Here is a 24,088-nt window from a genome sequence, read left to right on the forward strand (position 1 = left end):
GCACCCTGGGGGGCGGGTGGTGGGGCCCACTCTCACTCTTCTCCCTGGTGACCGGGGCCTGACTTGACCTAATAACGCCACAAACCTGCTGGGCTTCTAAGGGTGGGCTCCGCTGGATTGCTTCTCCCCAGGTTGCCCCTCCTGGCTGGACTGTTGGGCCAAGCTGGGCCCACCTTCAGGTCTGAGCCAGGAGGCCAGGACTGATGGAGAGCCTTGTAAGAGGGCTCCTTACAGACCCCCGGTGGGGGGTGGGGCTCTGGCAAAGGCCGGGGGATTGTGGGGAAAATGGAGCCCTTGAGACCAAGGGGAGGGGGCAAAGGAAGGACCTCTGGGGGAGTAGGAACCTGGGCTAAGGCCCCTTGGAGTTAATTCTGAGATGATTTTGAGAACCCCCAAACCCTTGGCAGCTCTGCCCTGCCCGCCCCCAAGGCCCACCACACACACGGTTCTGCTTTTCCAGGCATCCTCCCCTGGTCGCCTCCCTCTGGGTGCCTCCTGAGCTCCTCGGGCCCCTCCCCCAGGCCTCCTGGGCCCCCTCCTTCCTCCTTGACCCACTTTAGTCCCCTGTTGCTGGGGGAGGGGAGCACGCAGCCGGCGGCTCTGATCCTGGCTGCCTCCCCCGGCATCCCTTGGGGCGGGCTGTGGATGGAGCCAGCAGGCTGAGCCGGCCTGGCCCCAGGGACTGGCACACAGCGTGCTCCGAGTGGCAGCTCCCTGCCCCCTCCCTGGACAGATAGTTCTGGACAGCTGCCCCTGCCCCGGGCCCCTGGGAGGCCCTGCCAGGGCCGGGCTCCGGTTTCCCCCAACCCCAGGGAGCTGTTGCTCCAGAGGTCCCTCCTACCACCGCCTCCTTGCTGAGCGCACTTCCCAGAGGGGCCCTGGGGCAGCGCCAGGCCCTAGCCTCCTCATTCTTCTAAAATCTCTGCTGGAGAGACTGGAGCTGGGGGTCAAGTTCCCTGTCTGTTGTTGATCTGTGTGAGGTGGGGAAAGCCACCAACCTTCTCTGGGCCTCCTCTATGGGACAAAGGATTTGGACCAGGTAGCTAACCTTTATTGAGCATTTACTATGCTCCAAGGACCTGGCTAAGCATTTTATGTTTATAATTTCAGACGGGCATGGCAACCCACTCCAGTATTCTTGCCTGGAAAACCCCACGGACAGAGGAGCCTGGCGGGGTCGCAGGAGTCAGACACGACTGAAGCGAATGAATGCACACAATGTTGTTACAATGATATCATGGGGCATGTTTTCCTACACTCTGTTTTAGAGATAAGGCAACTGTTTTACAGAAAGGGAAAGTAACTTGCTTAAAGTCACACAGGCTGTCCATGGTGGAACCACAGGGGTCAGAGCCCAGGTAAGCCTGATGAGATGAGTTTTCATTGCCCTGACATTTTAAAATCCATGCTGATACTAGGCTGTTAACTCTTTCTGGGACTCTTGCATGGCAGTCTAAGGACTTGAGATCCTCCTCCAGGGGTCCTGCCTGAGCCCCGTCCCATCATTTCTTCCTGCTCCGGTGTTGCCTGGGTCCCCAGGCCTACCCCCTGCCCTGCAGCAGGCTGTGGGAAGCCAAGGCCCCAGTATGCCCGCCAGCTGGGATCTCACTCCATCCTGAGTCGTCATTCTGTGGTCCAGGGGCCTGGCCCCATGTGGGATCGCTCCCCGCACAGAATGTGTCCTGGCTTCCGGCGCTGCCAACTGTAGGAGCCATGAGCCAGCGGGAATTTCCGCATGCCCGCCCTGCTTGACCACTGGCCCGGCCTTGCGGATCCCCCTGCACCCTGCCCCTCCTCCTTTCCCATGGCCCCACTGAAAAACACAAATGTGAAAAATGGGGTGGCAGACCCTGCGGGGTGCTGTTCAAATGTGGGACCCGTGCTTCTCTAATCTCTGCATTTTTTTGCCTTTTCCTCCTTGACTCTTGACATCTGTCGGACCTCTGGGGATCTTTTCATTTCATTGTCTTGCTAAACAGAGGAGGGGGTGGGTGGTGGTGGTGGGGGGCTCTGGGAGCAAAGTCAGGATATCTATTCTTATTTGCCTAATTTCCTCACTTAAATGTATCTTGTGATTAAACATTTTCTTAGCGAGCTTGGTCAGGGCTGCACTGAGTTTCTTTTCATAAACATTGGCAAGTGAATTTAACAGCCTTGTTTGTATTAGCTGGAGGTTTCATTTGCATAGTGATTGTTCTTATGAAACAAAATAATCACTTGCAGTTTATGAAACTGTATAAATACTGGGGTCTGGAGCCGGGTGTGTGTGCAGGCCTTTTTCTTCCCACATGGAAATCCATCCATCCGGTTCAGGGAGGAAACCCAGGCTTCAGGAAGAGGATTTTCTTGCTGGAGAGGTGTTTCTAGGGCTGTGGGCATTGCCTGGTGGGTGGAACTTGTGGAGCCCATTCAGGGGAGGGGCATGGGAGGGAGGGGGCCGAGGTGAGCGCAAGGAAATGTCCAGACTCCAGTATCTGCTCCTTTAATGTTATATTCTTTCTGCCTTTTTGATTAAGGTTGCATTCTGGTGGCCTGAGGCCCAGTGTTGCCCACAGATATGTTTTGATTGGGTTGTGCTGTGTCTAAAAGAAATAAACCAACATTGAAAAATGTGGAGATTTCACAGAAGCATTCATTCAGATTTCTTGCTTCTCTCTCCTAATAGCTGGGTAGACTTGGGACCGCTAGGCCTGCTGTCCTGCTTGGTGCCAGTCCCGGTGGTGTGGGGGTGGGGGCTGCTCCAACAGGTGGGGTATATTCATCACAGCCCCTCTGCTCACGCCACCCGTTTACGTGCCTGCCGGCCCTCGGGGATTAGGGATCCTGACTGCAGTGGGTCTGTCCTCTCAGTGTCCTGCAAGCTTGAGGCTCCTGTGTTTCACTGAAACGCTCTGTAGGCCCCTGCTGATCTGTTATGAGATGTCTGCTCAGCCTCGGCCTATTTGAGGAGCTTCCCCTGGGCCCCCTGGCTCTGCCCCAGGGGCTCTGGGTTCCAGGCCTCCTGATGTCCATATTGGCCAGGGGCAGAGATCTGGAAAAGGAGCCACTTTGGGAGGTCACACCCTTATTCCCAGGAGCTTGCCTTTGCTCAGAACATTCCTGGCCTCCTCTTCAGCAGCTCCCTTTAGAGCCTACTGCCCCCAGAAGACAGGCGTTTCATGATCTCATGCTGTTTTTTAGACTCAAGCAGCATCGCCCAGCTTGGTCAGCAGGCTTGGACCGAATAACTTCTTAGCTGATTCTAATACATTTTCAATCTACTTGTGTTGGGTGGGCCCAGAATAATACCTGTAGAGTTGCAGATGGTTTGACAAAGGATCTGGGCTGCAGTTGGCTTTAGAGCTAAGGAATGGTGCCTGCTCCCCACCCCCCAGATGACCCAGCAGAGCCCTCAGCTATCTGGTAGCCTTTCTGAAGCCCCTTCACATTGTAGGAGGAAAAGTCAGAAGTAACAGAGAAATTGGGTGAAACAGATTAATGCCAGCAACTTCTTCATTCTGCAGAACTCTGTCCCTTAGCCTGGGTATCTTGAGCACTGGTTAGAAAGTGGCTCCTGTAAATCCCATTGTACCTCCAGGCCTTCATCATGTATATCCCTGGTTGAAAACTATACTCTAGGTCTGGTGTCCTTTATATAGTGTCTCATGTTATCCTCACAGTAGCTCTAAGTGGTAGTGATGTTATCCCCATTTTATAGATGAGCAAACTGAGGCTCTGAGGCCCAAGGTTACACAGCTGTTGAATGGAGGAGCTGAGATTTGAACCCAGGCCTCCTGGCTCTAGAGCCCACTCTCCTAATGTCTATCTACCTATCTATATATCTATATCTATCTATCTATATATATATACACACACACACACATATAGTATATATGTAGATAGTAGATATATATATACATATATAGTAATACATATATATGTAGGTAGTAGATATATATACATGTATAGTATATATGTATGTATGTGTGTGTGTGTACACACATGGGAGTATTACAAGGATAAAATGACCTAAGATCTTATTGTTACGTCTACTGAGACTTCCCAGGTGGCTCAGTGGTAAAGAATCTGCCTGCCAGTGCAGGAGACCATGGAAACACGGGTTCAATTCCTGTGCAGGAAGATCCCCTGGAGGAGGAAATGGCAACCCACTCCAGTATTCTTGCCTGAAAAGTGTCATGGGAAGACGAGCCTGACGGGCTACAGTCCATGAGGTCGCAAAGAGTCAGACATGACTGAGCACACACACAACCTCTACTGATTAGAGCAGGAACATGGACTCAGGCATGGTGAGGTTTTTCTTCTTTTAAACTATTATTAGATGGTGTCATTAAGCATGATGCTTTCTTCACTTTTCTATTTTTGATCATTTCACTGCTCTGAACAGAATTTTCCCCCAAGATCCTGAGGTTGTAAATTTCCTTTGGAGAGGCTTGTACCTCTAACTGTTTGAGGCAGGGAGTAGCATGGAGAAATCTGTAGGGTCTTCTGGAAAGAGAAAGAGCAAACAGCTAAGCCAGACATTCTGTTTTGATAGAACTGGCTGGCTGAAGAGGAATCCTATCAGTTGGGATGGAAGATGTGAAATACAGGTTCAAAACAGCTCAAGCATAAAGAGGATGTAGTATCTTATACGACCTGAAGTCTGGAGAGAGTGTGGCTTCAGAGTGCTTAGTGAGGCATTGAACACTGTCAGCAGTAACTCAGGTGCCTTCTGTCTTTATGTTCTGTCCTGCTTAATATATTGGCTCTTACCCACAGATGTCTCCTCATGGTGAAGAAATGGCTGCATTGGTGCCAGACATCACACCCTCACTCATCAATGTCCTAAAACCAGAAGAGAGAAGCTCCCTTACACAGGTCTGTCTTTAGAGGAAGGATACTTTTCCTAAATGGCCTTCTGGTCCCTCCCTTGTGTCTCATTGGTAAGAATGGCCTCCCCTGCAGATCCTAGACCCACACAGGCTAGAGTATAGAGCATCACTCCTGGGGCTCATGAGAGCCCCAGCTTTCCTTAGATTTAGTGACTTCTGGAGATAGTCAACAAGAAAGAAATGGATGTGGGGAGGTACCCAGTGCTGTTTGGGGACAAGCAGTCTCCAGGAGGCCTGTGCCAACGCCTGTGTCTCTTTCCATGCAAGGTTCTGGAATACCTCCCTCATCTCATTATGGCCCTCTCCCATATCCTAATCTTCCTAGTCCTTCTTTCCCTACTTCCTGTTCTAGGACTACATCATTCCTTCGTCTGTTTTTCCCTCTGATGGAATCACTCGCCCCTCTTTCTTGTCTGATTGGTTCATTCTCATCCTTCTGGACTCAGTGCAGTGCCGCCTTTCCTAACTACTTATCTCCCAAACTGGGTCCACTGCTCTTGATCTCTATTTTTTTTTAAATTGTCATGTTAGTCTCAATAGGAATTTATTTTTGTGTTTAGTTGTGTACAGTCTTCCTTTTGCACTGGACTCTCAGCTCTATCTGGGACAGGGACTGAGTTTGACTTGTCCACTCTGTGTCCCTAGGCTTCAGGAGAAGGACCAGTGGGGAGGAGGAGGGATTTAGCAAGAGCCTGGCATGGAGCAGGCATTTAGTAAATATGCAGTGAATGGAGGACCTACCCGAATCCCCCGTCTCTTTCCTCTGCCTCATCTGTTTCTGTATCCTTCTCCCTTGGACTCCAAATTCCTTCCTGTGTTCTTGGCTCTTTGAGGAAGCAGAGAGACAAAATATCTCCATGAGTCTGTGGACCATTTTCTCTTTACAGTGGCCAGGTTGCTGACGTCTGTATAGATGCTTGGCCCAGTGGCTGAAGCCAGTGGGCAGCATGGATGCACGTCTGGATGTCTGGATCTGACCCTTGCCCACGTGTGTCCCAAGGACTCATGGCTTTGCCCCAAGGAGGCAAAGGGGGTTATATTTTGTGGCTGGGAGCTCCCTCACCCGTGAAACTGAGGAGCTGGCCCCTTTGCAGGGGCCTATTGGGTCCATCCCATTCCTGGCAAAGCCATTTAGTTATTAGTCTTGCTGCTGTTAAATTGTAAGGCTGGCATGGGAGCCAGCTCATTATTTTAGACAAGTCAAAGGTGGAGATGGTTGGCTGTAGTTCTTTGAAGTTTAAAGACAGGGAATCTGAATACTTTTGAGGAATTTTTTGACCCAAATAATCAGGTTGACCTTTGACTCAGATGAAGTGGATTCTAGGGAACACTCCCATGATGTGTTACCATAGGACTGGGAGGGAGGAGAGAAGAGGGCAATCCCTGGCTAGGTTGGCCAACACTGAGGTTCAGGTGAGGGCACAGCAGGGGTCTTGACCCAAAGGTGGTGGGTGGGACAGTTTAGATGTGCTTGAAGCTCTTCCTCATTTGGGTCCTCAGACTGCCAGAGACATCACTCAGTGCTTTAGGCTGAGGTCTCTCCTGCAGGGCAGAGAAAGAACCTGCCTGCGGCTGCAGACCTCTTCTCCATGGCTGGTTGTACAGCAAATCATAGCCTTGCTCCTGTGTGCAGGCGAGACCCAGCGTGTGTGTACACGGGTCCACGCGGGCCTTGCCTGGGGCCCGGCGCCCACCCCAGGGACCCTTTGGGGAATGCGTTGGCTGCAGTTTGAGCCTAATGAGCAAAGTGTTAGGTGGTGGGGCTGCAGGTTCCCTGCCGGAGCTTGGTCTCCCCGAGGCCCGCAAAGTGGAGCCATTGAAGACGGCGGAGGCTTTCCTAGCGCCTGCTGTTGCTTTTAGGGATCTTGCTTATGTTGTCTTTTCTTTTTCAGTGGGAAGTGTCAGTGTGAGTAATTATATATATTTTCACAAACTTGAACTATGCTTCATTTAAACTTCTATAAACATGTCTGTATAATTCTAATTAACTGCTCGCATAAAGCCATCAGAAAGTTACACGGGGAAAGCTCATTTGCCAGACTGTTGCCTAAAAGCCAAGGAAAATATTATGTTCTTCCAACAAACGGACTATTCATGTAGGCCGTTCCCAAGATAAACAGGAGATATTTGAGGACAAGTGAGATTTGAATTGAAGCAGGGATGGCCGAGCCTCTTGTAAGTGGTGTTCAGCAGTGTTGGCAGGGTGGGTGGCTTGATTGAGTGATAAATGCTCTTCAAGAAAAATGCCTCGGACTTGGAATGTGGGGTCAGGACCCTGGAGATGGGCCATCTTGTGGTACTCTTGTTAAAGTCTGTGGGCAGGAGGCCACTCTGAATTAGTGAAAAGTCTGAATCAGAGAAGAGTCAAGCTCTTTCGGTAGTTTGTGCTTAGGTTACTAAGAAAGTGTGGGCAAAAGAGAGCCTTGGGGCTGCTTTAATAAGGGGGTCGGGATGACTTAAAGTCAACCTCATTCATTCCTTCTTTCATTCACTCCTCCAGTCGATTATTGCTGGGCATCTGGGCACCTGACCCAGAGCCACAGTGGGGCTCTGGGTGTGACAGCCGACAAAATGTCAACATCTGTGCCCTCCTGATCCCATGTCTGGTTGTTGGTGGTGGCGGGGGGGTAGTGAACATGGTAAGTGAGCACCCATTGTGTGGTGTGTTAGTGATCAGGGCTCTGGGAGAGAGTGAAGGGGGAGAGGGCTGGGAGCCCGACTTGGTGGGTGTGGTTTTCGGTTGAGTCAAGGAAGGTCTGCCTCCCTGAGGAGGTGACTGTGAGTGAAAACATGAAGGAGGTGCAGACTTTCCGGGTAGTGGGAACAGCATGTGCAAAAGCCCTGTGCAGAAGAGTGCTTGGGTGTCTGAGAAAGGTGAGAAGGCCCAGGTGCCTGGGGCTGAGCAGGTGATGGGGAGAAGTGGGTGATGACGTCGGACAGCTGATTGAGGGGCAGGGAAATGTAATCCAGTCTTTTGTTATATGCAAGAAGACACTTTTTAAAAAAACTTTTTGGCTGCACCTCTTGGCATGTGCAATCTTAGTTCCCAGACCAGGGATCGAACCTGCTCCCCCTGAATTGGATGGCAGAGTTTAACCGTTGGACTATTCCAGGGAAGTCCCAGAAGAAGATACTTCTGAACTGCTTTTCCTTTACTTCATAAGATGAAAAAGACTTCAACATTTTGCCACACTTGCTCTATTGCAGATGGTGTGAATAATACACAAAAATGTGGAGAAGAAAATAAAATCCTCCCAAATATCCCTTTGCAGGGAGGCAGACTGTTTCATGTCTGGGATGCTCCTTTCATGCCTTCTCATTTTATCATCTCCTCTAGCTTCTTTCCTCCCAGCCTTTGCGAAGGTTGTTGAGAAATGCTCAGTCAAACCCCGGCTTAGTATCACAGGTGACTATTTTGAGATGGAAGATTGAGGAGTTTTTTTTTGTGCCCTTAAAAAACTTGAAATTGGAGTCCAGGTAGTTTTTAAGGTGGTTTTCGACAGCTGAAAAAACGGTTGCAAAGGAAGCCTCTGGAGGGCTGAGGGTTCTGTGTAGACACAAACTTTCAGCGGTAACAGTGAACTTTCTTTGAGTCCTTACTAGGTCCTAGGTGCAAGACATAAGTAGTTTTCGCTCAGTTCTCTTATTTTTGCCAATGTTTTACTGTGGGTAAAACACACACACACACACACACACAGAAAGAAAAAAAAACAAACAAATCATAAAACTTCCTCTTTAGACCATTTTTGAGTGCACAGCTCAGGGTATTAAGTGTGTTCACGATGTTGTGCAGCCTTCTCCACTATCCCTCTCCATAATTTTTCATCTTGTAAAACTGAAGTTCTCAACACGTTAAACAATGACTCCCCACTTGCCTCTTCCTGCAGCCCCTGGTAACTACTATTTTCGTTTCTGCCTCTATGGATTTGACTACTCTCAGTACCTCATAGAAAAATGGAATCATACTGGGGACTGCCCTGGTGGCCCTGTGGTTAAGGCTGCCTGCATCCATGGTAGGAGGTGAGGGTTCCATCCCCAGATGAGGGTCCCACAAGCCGTATGGCTTGGCCAAAAAAAAAAGAGAAAAAAATGGAATCACACAGTATTTGTTTTTAGCACAGTGTCCTCAAGGTTCATCCGTGATGCAGCATCCACTGAGGAGGTACGCTGTTATTTTGCTGACCATTCATCTGTCAGTACACACTAGGTTATCTCCATCTCTGGGCTGTTGTGAACAATGCTGCTATAAACATGGGTGTGTGTGTGTCTGTTTCGCACCCTTCTTTCAGTTCTTTTGACTATATACCCAGAAATAAAACTGCTGAATTGTATGGTGATTCTACTTTCAATTTTTCTGTAGTGGCTACACCATTTTATATTCCCACCAACAATGGGGAAGAGTTCCATTTTCTTCACATCCTTGACACTTGTTATTTTCTGTTGTCTTTTCTAACTTTTTTTTGATAGTAGCCATCCTATTGTATGAGGTGGTGTCTCGTTGTAGCTTTGATGTGCATTTCCCTAATGATCAGTGATGTTGAACATCTTTTCATGTACTGTTGACCATTTATAGGTCTTCTTTGAACAAACATCTATAGAAGTTTTTTATTTATTTTTGAATCAGATTTTTTTTTTGTTGTCGAGATTTTGGAGTTTTCCATATATCCTGGATATATAATTTGCAAGGGCTTCCATGGTAACTCAGACGGTAAAGAATCTGCTTGCTTTGCAAGAAACTGGGGTTCGATCCCTGGGTCGGGAAGATCCCCTGGAGTAGGGAGTGGCTACCTTCTTCAGTATTCTTGCTTGGAAAACCCCATAGGCAGAGGAACCTGGCGGGTACAGTCCATGGAGTCGCAAAGACCTGGATACAACTGAAGTGACTGAACATGCACGATTATTTACAAGTCTTTTCTTTCAGTCTGGGTCAGTTGTCTTGTAATTTTGAAATAATCTCTATGAAGTTGTTGTGATTATTATTACTGATAAGAAACTGAGAATCAGGGAGGTTATTGACTTTCCCCAAATCACACAGATAATCAGAGCTGATAATGGGACCTCAACATTTGAATCCTAATTCTGGGCAGGAGTTGGGTTCTAGGCGTCACAAGGCCATCTGCATGGAAACCCATGTGAAGGCATTCAGGGCATCCTTATGGTGAGGAGCCTGGCTCCCCCCCCCACCCCCAGGCTTACCATGTGGGCCCTGCTGCCCTTCTTCCCTGGGCCATGTCAAGGTGCTGCCTCTCTGCTGTGTACTCTCAGGAGAGGCGCCTTGGAAGGTTCTCTCTCGGTCCTGTGGGCTGGGTGGATCAGAGGTGGATGCCTTCACGCATATCCGTTCAGCCCAGCCCTTGGCATGTGGCAGCCCTTTTTAATAAGCAGAGCTTTTATTACTAGCAAATTCTTCTAAAACCCTGTCGGGCCTTAGAAGAGGGATACCTGTAGCCCTCTGTGTCTCAGGGGCTGAGTGAATTAGACTTGGATGTGAGGGTCAGTTTGTAGCTGCTTCATTCATTCACTCCCTCATTCATTCATATCCTGGTGTGATTTTTTTTTTCCAGCAAGGAGATTCCCCTGGTCTCAAGTTTCCGGAGGCACCCGGTACAATCTAGATTCCAATTAGCTTAATTGCTTCATATTAGACTTCTTAGAAAAGATTTTTTTTTCCTGCTGATGGCTGCGGTTCCAGGAATGTCTACCCCCACCGCCTTCCTTCCTGTCTCCTCCCAAGCTTGTTTCTTTCAACTTTATTTCTCCAGGACTGGCCTATACCTATTAGTCTCAGGGCTATAGCGTCAGTTCATGTTGGAGAGGCCAAAGCAGGGTGGAGAAATAGAAAAAACAGAAACAGCGTGGACACCAGAAAGAAATTGTATATAAGATACATATATATATATATAAAATGTATAAAACACCTTAATATGAAATTTATATGTATCATACACATATCTTGATACATTCACGTATCTCTTTAAACAAAAAATCCCTCCTTAGTTGTGTGTGTATGTATGTTTCAGTGAAAGAACTTGGACACAGACTCTACCCTGAGTTCTGACCCTCTCCCTTTTCCTTTTGCCATCAACACCAGATTTTTTAAAAAGTACTTTCAACAACCAGAGGAAACAGTTACATCCTGATTGACACACAGGATGTTGGAGCAGCATTCTTGCTGTTAAGTGATCAGGATTTCAGCCAAGGGAATATAATGAAATCCACATAAAAATTTATTTACCTAATGAAAATCCTGGAGTAATGCATAAGTGGTTCTCTGATAATAAAATGCAAATCTAAAACTATAACCAGGAGGACAATAATCTTCATTAAACGTATTGTCTAGAGGAAGCCCATGACATCCACTTAACAGTGATTTGATTTGTTCAGTAATTTCCACGTAATATTTAAACTTTATTTCGAGCCTTAAAAACCCACCCATGAGTTTCTTTCCCATCGGCGAGGAGGGCGGCTGCTGGTGGGTGAGGGTGCTTGCCTGGCGAGTTTCATGGCCTCTGCAGTGGGCACCTAGAGCACAGTCCTTTTCTAGGTGACTCAGTGTCTGCTGGAGAGATGGGGTCCAGGGAGAGACAGCAAGGGGTCAGGTTTCCTTCTGTGGAGGAGACCCAGAAAAGCTCCTCCTATTCTGTAAAAAAAGTAAGATCAGATGACTAGAAGGGTTTGGGTGAGCCTCCCAGGTTTCTCCCTGAGCCCAGTGCTCCTGCCTCCTGGAGAGCTAACCAGGGCTGAGGACTTCAGTGATGCTCTCCCATCACTCGAGTGCTGGTGGACATCTCTGCAGATGCTCCCAGGACCACCTTGCAGCCTCCGTCCTTTACGATTGAAGTGAGTGGACATTGGAAGCAGGTTAGAAGCGCTTTGGAAGCAGGCTGACCTGGTTGGGAACCTGGCTCTGCCACCTGTAAGCTGAGTGACAGTGGGTATGGTCCCCAACCCCTGGGAGGTGCAGGGTCCTTGTCTGGGAAAGGGGAGCTCTAGTTCCCACCTCCAGGACCAGAGCTAGAAACATGTGCAGAAGCCTGTATAGTGTTGGGTTGGGGCCTACGGTACCTTGCTCAGAAGCCTGTTGGGTAGCTTAGACACAGGATAGGAAAGAATTTGTGTCTGGGTGCGTGCACGCGTGCTCATTTGCTTCAGTCTCTTTGTTGCCCTGTGAACTGCAGTCCACCAGACTCCTCTGTCCATGGGATTCTCCAAGCAAGCATACTGGAGCGGGTGGCCATGCCCTCCTCCAGGGGATCTTCCCGACCCAGGGATCGAACCTGCATCACCTGCGTCTCCTGCTTTGCCAGGCGGATTCTTTACCGCTGAGCCACCGGAGAAGCCCTTGTGTCTGGGTCCTTTTGTCCGATTTGAAACTGATGATCTATGCCCTAGAGGACCGAAATGAACCTTTGAGACTTTGAACAATCATGAAATCCCAAATAAACAGCAGATTAAGGCTACTGTGTGTGTATGTGTGTGAAGTGTTCTCATCAAAGAAAATGATATTAGCATTCTTCCAAACCGTTTTTTCCTCCTCTTTTCTTTTCTTATCAAGTTGCAACTTTGTTTCCCTTTGACTTGATGCAGTGTGCCGTGAAAATCTATTAAAATGAAAGGAAGAGAACAAAATCAGCCGTAATCTCTTTCTAGAGGGAGCATGGGACCGCGGCTAAGAACGGAGGCCTTTTCAGATGCCGGCCAGCTCAGGGCTCACTAGCCGTGTGCCCTTGTCCTTCCTGGCCTCAGTTTCCTTGCCTAGAAGGCCGCATTAACATGGTTTTTCTGCACAGTAGTGAAGATTAAACAAGATAATGTTTGTAAAGTGCTTGGCAGAGTGCTGGCACTCAGACAGCGCTTGATAAACGGGAGCTGCTTTGTTGTCTGAGAAAAGGTTGCGCTGAACAGAGGCCGGTGAAATGGAGAAGTGAGGCTCTTATCCAGGTGGTGCTGCCAGCCGCCGGCAGGCCGGCCAGCCCTAGTGCCCAGAGCTTCCATCCAAGGGCTGGCTCAGGTTACTCCCGGCCCATTAACAATGCTGGTCCAAGCTTGGAGCCTCTTAAGTTCAAGGTCGATCACAGGCCTTATCCCCCACCGGGCCTCTCTGCTTTGCCGAGTCATTAGTCACCAGGGTGGCCTGATGAGAGCGTGGGGATGACTCAGTGAGGCTGATCCCCTCTTCTGGGCCACACCCCAGGGCAAGGCCTTGCTGGCAGAGGGTCCGCAGTGTTGGCCATCCAGAGAGATTGAGGTTCCATTCACATTCCTGGAAAAGTAGTTAAATCCTGGCTTTGCATATGACTAGCCGGACAAGTCATTTCACCCATCTGAGCCTCAGTTTTCTCATCTGCTAAATGGGGGTAGCAGTAGTATTTTATCTCAGAAGGTTGCTTTGAGGAGGCTAGGGGATGGAACAGGCTTACTAGCCTGCAGTGAGCAATCCTGCTGTTATCCTCCCAGGCAGACTTCCTGGAGAAGGAGGGCTCCGACCCCATAAACAATGAAAGATGGGGATAAGTGATGGATAACCGAAAAGAAAGGAGAGCAAGGGAGAGCTGTGGGCTGAGGGGTGGGGGCAGAGGAAGCAGGGAGATGAAAGGTGCGAGAAAAGCTGTGCTCGCTAACAGTGTGGGTCTCATCCCTCCTGACCCGATGGGGGGCCTAGCGAGGGGGCCTAGCGAGGGGCCCTGCCTTTTGCAGGAGAGAAGATGAGGCAGCAGCAGCCTCTTGGCCTGGACTAACTTGTTTTCAAAAATTCCTGCAGGAGAGACTTAGGCAAATGAGTCACCTTTTAGCCCAAATGCACCCATGATTCTTGTGTATCGAGTGCTGGCCCCCAAACCACAGAGTTTCTGCCCACACTCTTGTTGGGATTAATTTATCAGCTGGCCAGCCAGGGAGATGTGATGCTGATGGGTTTACCCCATGGGACCATCTCTGGGGTAGGGAGAGAACCATCCAAAGACACTTGGCGCACCCTCCAGTGCCCTTTTGTGGGTGTCAAAGCAAACTCATGGCCAGCCGCCTGGCTTTGAGTGCAGCCTCCTTTGAGCACAGCCTCTGAGGCTGCAGAGGGCCTGGAGCTGTGGGGGGTTGTAATACCCTGAGGCCTGTGGAGCCCACAAAGGGGCCTGAGTGACAGCCAGACGAGGGCTTCACACACCGGCAGCCAGGGGGAGGGAAAGAGAGAGAGAGTGCGGCAGGGGCAGAGGGGGGCTGCCAGCCAGGGACAAAGGCAGAGAGGAGAGAAACAAAGGAAGGGAGAAAATCCCCTCTCGTTACAACCTGTGAGTTAAAGAAAAATGTGGTCCGTTACCCCACCATGCTTTAGCGTGAAACTCAGTTCATCCGATAAAAAAATACCCGGACCTTTCAACTTGCTGCACCTCCAGGCCAGGTGTGACAGCCTTGTCGGATGTGCCCTTCTGGGCTGGAAACTTCCCCCACCCATGCATGGAATCAGTTGAAAACAAGAAGAATCAGAGGCAATCAGCTGCTGCCAAATTTCGGAGCAAACATTTTTCTTTCTGGATTTAAATAATTGCATTGCATCCCCAGCTCTGGTTCTCCTCTAAAACCAGCCCCAAATGACATTTGGCAGGCTGTCGATGGTCTGGTTTTCTCCCCCTCCGCCCTGTGGGGCTTTCTCAGAATATTTTCTTCAACGTCTGGGTAGCTGGCTTTTAAACCAGTTCATTTTTTTGGGGGGGGGGGTGGTTCGGTCTCAAATTTTATTAAATTTAAATTTTATTCCATTTCAGGCTATAAAATCTCCAAAAGTGGCTTTGAAAGTGAACAGGTTTTGGCATGTTGGAAATAGGTTACCTCCAATGCAAATAAAAGCGTCTAGCTTCCGAGGAGAACAAGGCTCCAAGGGTTGGGAAAATGCTTGGAATGGTTAGAGACCATGGCAGAGAAATGGTCAGAGACCAATTTAAAAGCACATATATTTTAAATGGAACATTTTGTGGACATATGGAACCAATAGCTTTGCCAAAAGCTCAATTCTGGGGATCAAGTCTTAAGAGCTAAACTTCTCTTCAACTATCCAAGGTGATTTTTAGCAGACAAATGAAAGCTCCTTTTCGCTTTCTAGTCTAAGGGGAATCTTAATACATTTTTAAATTATTTGGCATTTTGAATTAATTTTCTTAGAATGAAACGAGATTCTTAAATTGGGATCTTGTAGGGAAAAGACAGCCAGGTAATTAGTGAGCTGATCTCCTTTTCTGACACACGGAGGAGAGGGGGAAGAAGTTGAACTCCAACCAAGGTGCACACAAAATCTATTTTAGAGCAAAAATTTCAAAGTAAGCAACACCATCTGTTCTTTAATTATTTCTCCTTATAAAAAAAAAGTCGCTAAATTTATTTGGGTTACTTAGTTGGAAATGTCTTTAAGACACTCAGAACTGGGGCTATTAAAGGCAGGTTGTCAGCGCATGTTTGCTAGGCATCCAGGAACTCAAAATAGTAAGGGCCGCTAAGAGCTGACTTTCTTTTCCGACACAGCTTTGCTTTTGGTTAGGCATGGTCATCTGGCACCTGGGGGACCAGTCTTCTGCTGCTCATATCTGGGGACACGGGCTATGGGATGGAGTAGAGGGTTTATGCTCCACCAGGATAATCAGAGAAGGCAATGGCACCCCACTCCAGTACTCTTGCCTGGAAAATCCCATGGATGGAGGAGCCTGGTAGGCTGCAGTCCATGGGGTCACTAAGAGTCGGACACAACTGAGCGACTTCACTTTGACTTTTCACTTTCATGCGTTGGAGAAGGAAATGGCAACCCACTCCAGTGTTCTTGCCTGGAGAATCCCAGGGATGGGGGAGCCTGGTTGGCTGCCGTCTATGGGGTCGCACAGAGTCGGACACTACTGAATTGACTTAGCATTAGCAGGATAATCAAGGGTGGCAAAGTGTAATGGGAGCCTGCCCCCCAGCGTTGTTCCTGCCCCTTCCAGAGTCCTCACCAACAATCCATCCATCCATCCGTCATTCATCTAATATTAGGCCAAGTCCTCATGGAAGGTACAGTCCTGTGGAAGAGATGACAGTAATCAAAGCCTCACACAGAGGAGCCTGTGGTTAACAGAAGTACGTGCTCTTTGGTGTCTGTGCTATAGAACTTTCGGTGATGAAGGGAATGTTCTAGGTCTGTGCTGTCCAATATGGTAGCCACAAGCCACGGGTGGTTATGGAGCATTTGTGCCCAGTGTGGGTGAAAAACTACTATTTTAAATTTTATTTAGTTTTGATTAATTTTAATTTTAAATAGCCACTGCAGGCTCGTGGCTGCTGGATTGGATAGCACGGGATTGGCAGCAACGTCTCCTGGTAACTTGTTAGAAACGCAGACTCTCAGGCCTCAGCCCAGAGCTGCTGCATCAGAAATCTCTGTGCATGGAGCCCTGGACTCTGAGATTGAACAGTGCCTCCAGATGACTTTTATACGGCTTTGTTGAACAGGGACGGTGACCGTGGGTGTGAAGCTACAATGCGACTCAGCAGAAGTATGTCAAGGGATAAGGAGATTGGATTTCACATTGATAGGATTCCCAGGGAAGGGTTTCCCTGGTGGCTCAGCTGGTAAAGGATCCGCCTGCAATGCAGGAGACCTGGGTTCAATCCCTGGGTTGGGAAGATCCCCTGGAGAAGGGAATGGCTACCCACTCCAGTATTTTGGGCTGGAGAATTCCATGGACTGTATAGTCCATGGGGTTGCAAAGAGTTGGACATGACTTGGTGACTTTCACACACTTGCCAGGGAAAGGGGTGGTAGAGCTGAGAGTGATCTGTGAGGAACTTGGTGAAGATGGTGGGTTGGCCATGGGGAAGGGTGTTAGTGGTATTGCTAATAGTGCACAGCTTGTCATCCCCAAGAGAGTTTGGCACGTCTGATGCACACTGGAATGGCCAGTGTGTTGGAGCACAGAGAAGGGAGGTTTGTGAACTATAGTTAGAGAGGTTGGAGGATAGAGGACCTGGTACTGCCAGCTGTGTGATCTTGGATTAGTGTCTTAACCTCTCTGAACCTTGATAAAAATGGAGATAACCATCCTTTGCTACTTACTTATCTAATAGGGTTAGAGGACAGATGGATTATAACTTCCTGTGCAGGTAACAGCTACTGGGATAGGTGGATGGCCTGGTGGTCTTCTTTTTATTTTATTTTCTCTTGCTCTTGAACTACCCTTTCTCCAATTCTCCTACCTTGAAGATCACAGCTCAGCTTGAGAATCCTCTTCCTTGCCAGAAGAGCTACTACTTACCTCTTCTCATTCAGCCTAAGTCACATGGTGGTCCCTGTGACTGTGGGGTCCAAACCCCGAGTTGTTATTGGGGAGCCATGTTCCGATTTCTGCTCTGCCTCCTGGGAGATCCTCTCCTGGCCTCTTCGTCTCTTTATGGAGTTGATAATCTTGGAGACCCTTCCCAGAGTCCTCATCTGGAGGCTTAGGAGGGGCCAGCCGAGAGAGTGGACCTCTGCAAGTGTGTTTTAAAATCAGATGTACCCAAATGCCTTTTGGGGAAAGACTTCCTAGTAATTTTAGCAGCATCTTTTCTGTTGTCTAGACCTAAGATCAGCATTTTAGGGAAAAATGTCGAGATAAACTTGCCCCTGCCTCCCTCTGCCCTCCCCTCCCTGCTGCCAGGACTCCATGCACACTCCCTTCCCCACAGAACGTCAGGTGGCCAGAGCCTCGGCTGTGCCCCAGCTATTTGGCAGCTGAAAGTTTTGTCCCTGGAAGATGCCAGACTTATTTTGAGACAGCAAATGTGGTGGATGCTTCTCTTTTGGAAAGACACCAAGTGTCTGATCTCGGCTTGGGGTGATATTCTGGGGGGCACCTTAAATGGCTACCCGCTCCGGTATTCTGGCCTGGAGAGTCCCATGGACAGAGGAGTCTGGTGAGCTACAGTCCATGGGGTCACAGAGAGTCGGACACGACTGAGCGACTTACACACTTAGCAGCTCCTTATCTGAAATAGACCTGTGCTTTTCTTCGCTCTCAGAAACCTTTCCAGACAGCTGTGTCCCCCAGTGCAGGGGAGAGTGCCTTGAGCATAGTTATTGCTCAGTTTCAGTTCATTATTGCTATTGTTTTTATTGTTGTTGTGATGATTATTAATTAGTTTTTCCAGAACTGAAATGTTGGCTTAGATCCCTCCTCTAGACAAACACTTGGGTTCTTCTTTAGAAGACTATCCTGGGAAAGCCCTGTTGATTCAAAGGAATGAACAGCTAATGGTAGAATTTTAGCCACCCGGGTGTGACACTGATTTGTAGGGGAAGATACCCTCCAAGCACCTCTCATGTCATTTCGACTCAGTGCCAAAAATCATACTCAGGACCTGTGCTGAAATACCAGAATGGAGGCTGCAAACTGGTTATCCAAGGACCGTATCCAGGGCCAGAGTGTTTTGCTTATTGGCTGCTCAGGCTGCAACTTTGTTGGGAAATAGAATGTGACACTTAAAATTCAGAAACATTTGTACAATGATCCAGATTTATAGCGTTTGTTCAGAGTAATCCAAAGCTGTGGTCTCATTGGCCCTGGTTCCTGCACAGCAGGGATCGGCTGGCTCTGCCTGTTTCCGTGAGGCTGTGGAAGGCCACGGTTCCCATCGCTTCCTGTTGTGTCACGACCAGCCCTCCCCTCCTGTCTGTTATCTGTCTGGCCCTGGAGGCCTCAGGCATTGCCAGCACTCCGAGGGTTAAATGAGCTGCCGCAGTGATAGCGCCTGGTCCAGCCCTGTTTCCTGTTGGCTGTGTGGCTTTGCCCTCGTTGCGCCACCTCCCTGTGCCTCAGCTTCCCCATCTGTCCAATGGGATGTTAGCTTGGATCAGTAGTCTCTCACTGTTCCTGGATGACTAGCCAGACGGAGGCTGAGAAGTAGGATGCTGGGCCCCTAGTTCTCTTTCCCCTTTTATGAATTAGGGTTATGCATTAGCCTTCTCATGGAAAGGTCAGGGAGCCCCACTTAGCAAAGTTTGGGAAACCCCGGAGTGCTTCTGGCTCTGCTCTGTACAGCAGAGACTCACACAACATTGTAAATCAACTGTACTCCAATAAAAATTAATTAAGAAAAATAACGGCTACCTTTATTAAGCAGTGTTATTCTCCCCCTAAGGTAGGTGCTCTTCGGTCCTCATTTTGCAGATGAGGAAACAGGTTCAGAGAGGTGGGGTAACTTGCCGAAGGTCACCCAGCTGTGGGCCTGGATTTGTCTCATTCCAGACCCCGAGGCCCTGACAGCATGCTGCTCCACGTGCGGTGGCTCGGGAAGGGGGGCTTGCATGTGCGCAGAAGGATGCTGGGCTGCAGAAGGGAAGCCGGCGCCCTGTGGCCGCTTCATAAGAGGCCCAGCCCCCTCCCGTCCCTTCTGTCTGTCTGGCCGTCCACACTCCCAGGGAAGTCTGGTCTCCTCCTGCCTCCCAGCTCACGTGCCTGGCTTCCCTCCCTCAGAACCCCCCGTCTGGGGCCGTACTCCTGGGTTCAAAGCAGGTGGAGAAATAGCGTACTGGACCTGTCCATCCGTGAGCTCTTTGTGTGTGTGTATTTTTAAAAAAATTAAATTTTTTACAGTATTGGCTTACAAAACTGTCTGAATCAAATTGTATAGCCAGGCCAGTTAATTTGGTTGTTTAGGGGAAATGCAGAGGTTTGCGGGGAGATTCGGGAGGTTCTCAGGACCAGGCATGTTTCCTGTCTGAGCCTCAGTCTGCCCACTCGAGACAGGGCCTCCCCACTGTGTCGTGTTTGCCCTTCAGACCCTACACCATGTTGACCGAAGTAAGTATGACTTAGTGGGGCTCATGGCGTGCCCGGCCCTTCATTTACCCCTCGAGGATTGGTCACGTCCAGGTTCCAGGTGGTGCTTCAAAGCGTTGTGTTACTGGCCTGGCCCGAGGTCTCACAGCCGCCGAGTGCCAGGCCGTGACCATGGCCCAGGGCCTTCTCTGCCCCGGCTCTTGGCCCCTGGCAGCCTTCAACTAGACCCTGGGCACAGCTGCACGCCTTTCCTGGCCGTGTTGCTTCCTGCCTCCTCTGGGGTTTCCAGGAGGAAGTGGGGGTTCGGCTGACCCTGCTGATGTCCTTGAGTGAGGAGGTGTTTGCTTCCTGCAGCTTCTTCCTGGGAAGCCCAAGTGAGGACTTCTCTGAACTTTATGAGGAGTTTAGGTGGGGGAATGGGTGTGGAGCCCTGGTTCCTGCCTAGAGAGCTCTTGGTCTGTTCAGGGTGGGTTTCTGGGTGGGGGATGTTGGTGGGACCACCCCGATGATCTCAGCTACTGTATGACTTTCCTGTCCATCAGGGTTCAGTGGTCACACAGGACAGAAATGAGCTCTGGACAACTCAGGCTAGGATGAAGTTTGATGGGAGGATAAGGGAGACCTTAAAAAAGGCTGAGTGCTGAAGAATTGATGCTTTTGATCTATGGCGCTGGAGAAGACTCCTGAAAGTTCCTTGGACTGCAAGGAGATCCAACCAATCCATCCTAAAGGAAATCAACCCTGAATATTCATTGGAAGGACTGATGCTGAAGCTGAAGCTCCAGTACTTTGGCCACCTGATGGGAAGAGCCAATTCATTGGAAAAGACCTTGATACTTGAGGAAAGATTGAAGGCAAAAGGAGAAGAGGGCGGCAGAGGATGAGATGGTTGGATGGCATCACCGACTCAATGGACATGAGTTTGAGCAAGCTCTGGGAGTTGATGATGGACAAGGAAGTCTGGCGTGCTGCAGTCCATGGGGTTGCAAAGAATCGGACAACGAGTTAGTGACTGAACAGCAACAACAGGGGAGAGCTGATGGAATGAATAGGAAGAGAAACAGGACCCAGACAGGGTAGCTTCGGAGATGAGAGGAGCTAGATGGAATGGCTGTTGTCTTCAGGGAGTTGCCCCTGCAGTCAAAGAGCCCCTGCCGGCTCTATCTTCTGTGTTACTTTGCTCAAGGAGCCATCTCTGGGAAGGTCTGAGCATCTAGCCTGGCTGTGTCCGGGGGAGGGCGGAACATTTTGACTGACGATCCATCAAGGTCCAAGTGGATGAGAGATTGTTCCTTAGGGCACAAGGAGGGTGCTTAATCAGAGGTTGGGGTGGTGGGTACCTGGTGGGCAACACCCTGCCTGACTGTCATGTGGCCCTGTGGGTTGTCCTGTCTTGGAAGGTCCTGAAGTCTGGGATAAGGGCCAGGGAGGGCTGAAGGTGGAGGAGGCGGTTGCCCATTAGGCTAGCTTTGGGCCATGGAGTCGGATTCATCCAGTGATGACATCCAGGGCACCAGGATTGGAGGGACCCCTTGGGAAACCCCGTGTGGCAGTGCCCATGGGGACACGGGTGCCAAGAAACACAGGAGTTTCCCCAAACTTTAGTCCCTCAGCCTAGCAGGGCCAGACCTGGGAGGGGACCGAGAGGGGCTGACATAGCACTGCTTCCCAAAATGCACCTTGGGTACCCCTGGTGGTATGGCAGGGGACTTTAAAGTAGAATACATATAAACATTAAAAAAAATTGCTAATAAACGCACAAGGCACAAAATTAAATACACCTCCAACCATGCACTTCCCCTCCCTAGAGGCCGCTGGTGTTACTCGATTCTTGTGCCTAGTTCCAAAGCAGTTCCATGTACGTGCACACGTATGAATAATGTATGTTCTCTCCCCTCTCTTTTTCCAGTCTGTTAGACGTGACTTCAAATTGGTTAATTTAGTGCTTCCTCAGTGCTTTTTAAGTTAGCTTTTTATTGTTAGATCTGCAGCTGTGGTGGCTCAGAAGGTAAAGAATCTACCTGCATTCAGGAGCCCCAGGTTCGATCCCTGGGTTGGGAAGATCCCCTGGAGAAGGGAATGGCTATGCACTCCGTAGACAGAGGATGCTGGCAAGCTACAGTCCATCGGGTCGCAAAGAGTTGGACACGGCTGAGTGACTAACACGTGCACGTACATTTTATTGTTAAAGTTTCACGTACCAGTCATAAGGGTTCAGCTCAGGGAAGTTTCATAAACTGAGTGTATCTGTGTAACCAGCATCAGATGAAGAAAAAACCCAGCCAGCTTCCTAGAGCCTGCTCCCGGCCCCCATGGCTCTTCCCAAGGGTAGCACAAACATTTTAGGTTTGAATACCTGTGTATTTATTTTGATGTGTTTTTGAAACAATGAAACCAGCCCATCCAACTTGAGATTTCCCAGGTATTATTGCTGTGCTTCAAGAACATTGTACTGGGCCCAAGCTCTTAACTCGGGGTGATGTCAGAATCACTGGGGTGCTCAATTCCAGGAACAGTGATGGGACCAGTCCTGAGGTTACCCCTGGGGCCATGGGGGTCTTGTCCAGCAGCTGGAGCTGCTAGCCTTAACCCCTGCCCCACCCCCACCCCCCATTTCTTACAAGACACTGGTCATCTGCTGTGGATGCCCCTGTAGGACTTGCAGCTCAACATCTCAGTCTAGCACATCCCACTCTATGCTAGTACACTGACTCTGTCCTCTCCCTTCCCGTAGCCAGTCAGGCCCCAGGGACCTGGACCCCATAGAGCATAACCAGGTGGAGAGCGTATGTGGACGCCTGGGAGCCCAGTGGTGTGATGTGGGGTTTTAGAGAGTTGGATAAACCAGGTTTGAATCCTAGCTCTGCCACTTGTTGGCTGTGTGACCATGGGTGAGTGTCTTGACCTATCCAAGGTTTCCTTGCTTGTGAAGGGAGGATGGTTAAAAGCGTCCCCGCAGGGTGACTGTGAAGATTACTTCTGCGAGGGTTATATGAGCCCCCGTCGTGTGTAAACACCCAGTCCGGTCGTTGGTGTTCATGTCAGTGAACAATCATACTTGTCACCGTTTCGGTGATTGTGCCTCTGGAGGTCTTCACCCGTTCCGCAGGCCAGGAGCTGTAGGGGGAGAGGGAGAGGAGACTGGGCACAGGGGTCTGCTTCTCTGCCCCTGTGGCATCCATCCCAGATGAGCAAATGGTTCTCAGTGGGGCCTGGGGAACGTAATCTCTCCCTGGCTGGCTGTGGCCAGCCAGCCCCAGGGCAGCTGTCCTGTTCCCAGATCTGGGGTTCCAGGCTTGGTGGCAAAGGCAGGCAGTTTGGGCGGGGGCTGGGCAGCTGACAGAGCCTCCAGGGGGGCTTGGAGGCCAGCTGCAGCCCTGGAGTGAAGCAGAGAGCCAAACCATGCCTTAACCCATTCTGTCCCTGCGAGGATGGCTGCTCTTTGAGGCCCTTCCCTTTCAGCTGCCTCATGCGTCCTGTGAGTTCCCTGTTAGTCCAGGGGTCTCCAGCACGCAGGGCAAAGATGCTGTCTGGCCTGTGACAAGTTTACAGTTGTTCAGTCGCCAAGTCGTGTCTGACTCTTTGTGATCTAGGCTTCCCTGTCCTCTGCTATCTCCCAGAGTTTGCTCAAGTTCATGTCCATTGAGTCAATGATGCGAGTCAGTGAAGAAATTTACTGGGCTTGTTTAAAAGTTGCAATGATTCATATAAATATTCAGACCTCTGGCTTTCTCAGAGAAGTCAGAAGATCGGAACTACTGAGCATACTCTGGGTGGCAGCTTTGACTGGCTGCGGGGTGGGTCACTGACAGCCCAACTCTGTCTCCCTTCCCCCTCCATATTCTCCTCTGGTCCTCCTGAGGCCGTTTGAGATTCTGGTCTAGAAAAGCCTGTCAAGGTCAACTGTAACTTCTTCTAGCTGAGCCTTGAATTTCCCTGGTGTCTCCCTATCTGCTTGACCCCCTCCTACGCTAGCAGCCTCACTACCTCCCGAGTGGACCTTCCCTTGCAGCCTCTGCTGAGGGAATCCTATCTATTCCTCCTTGAAATCTCCTGGTAGTGACTTCTACTGGTTGGTCCCGGTTTGACCCCTTGAGGCCACATAGCAAGCTCTGTCCCTCTTCCCCATGACAGCCCTTCAGATGCCTGAAGACAGCTGTGGTGTCCCCCTGAGCCTGTCCCTCTGGGCTGAACACGTCCATTCCTTTGCTTTCCCTCCTAAGACGTGGTTTCAAGACCCCCCCCATCACCCTGGTACCCCTCCTTGGCCACCTCTCCCTGGGCCCATGGATTTCTTTTGGCCGGTTTCCAGAGCTGCCCTGCACACCGGGGTGCCATAACAACATGACTGGGATCCCACTTTTGTTTAAAGAAAAAGAAAACGTAATGCATAGAAAGTGTTCCATTAGGCCAGCCACTCCAGAGTACCTGGGGCATATCCAA

General features: G+C 49.7%; 1 protein-coding gene across 5 annotated transcripts in view; it reads left to right on the forward strand.

Annotated features, from left to right (window-relative positions):
- The window catches only part of ZNF423 (zinc finger protein 423), a 345,391-nt gene that overhangs the window by 20,344 nt on the left and 300,959 nt on the right, over window positions 1-24,088 (forward strand). Inside the window, exon 1 of one of the 5 annotated variants that reach the window (XM_070388465.1) lies at window positions 4,837-4,857. The exons of the other annotated variants lie outside the window; for them this stretch is intronic. The gene's annotated coding sequence lies outside the window, so the exon portion shown is untranslated. Of the gene's footprint in view, window positions 1-4,836; window positions 4,858-24,088 lie in introns of those variants that run through there. 5 annotated transcript variants of the gene reach the window in all.

This window comes from Bos mutus, chromosome 18, assembly GCF_027580195.1.
Source record: "Bos mutus isolate GX-2022 chromosome 18, NWIPB_WYAK_1.1, whole genome shotgun sequence".
NCBI classification, from domain to species: Eukaryota; Metazoa; Chordata; class Mammalia; order Artiodactyla; family Bovidae; genus Bos; species Bos mutus.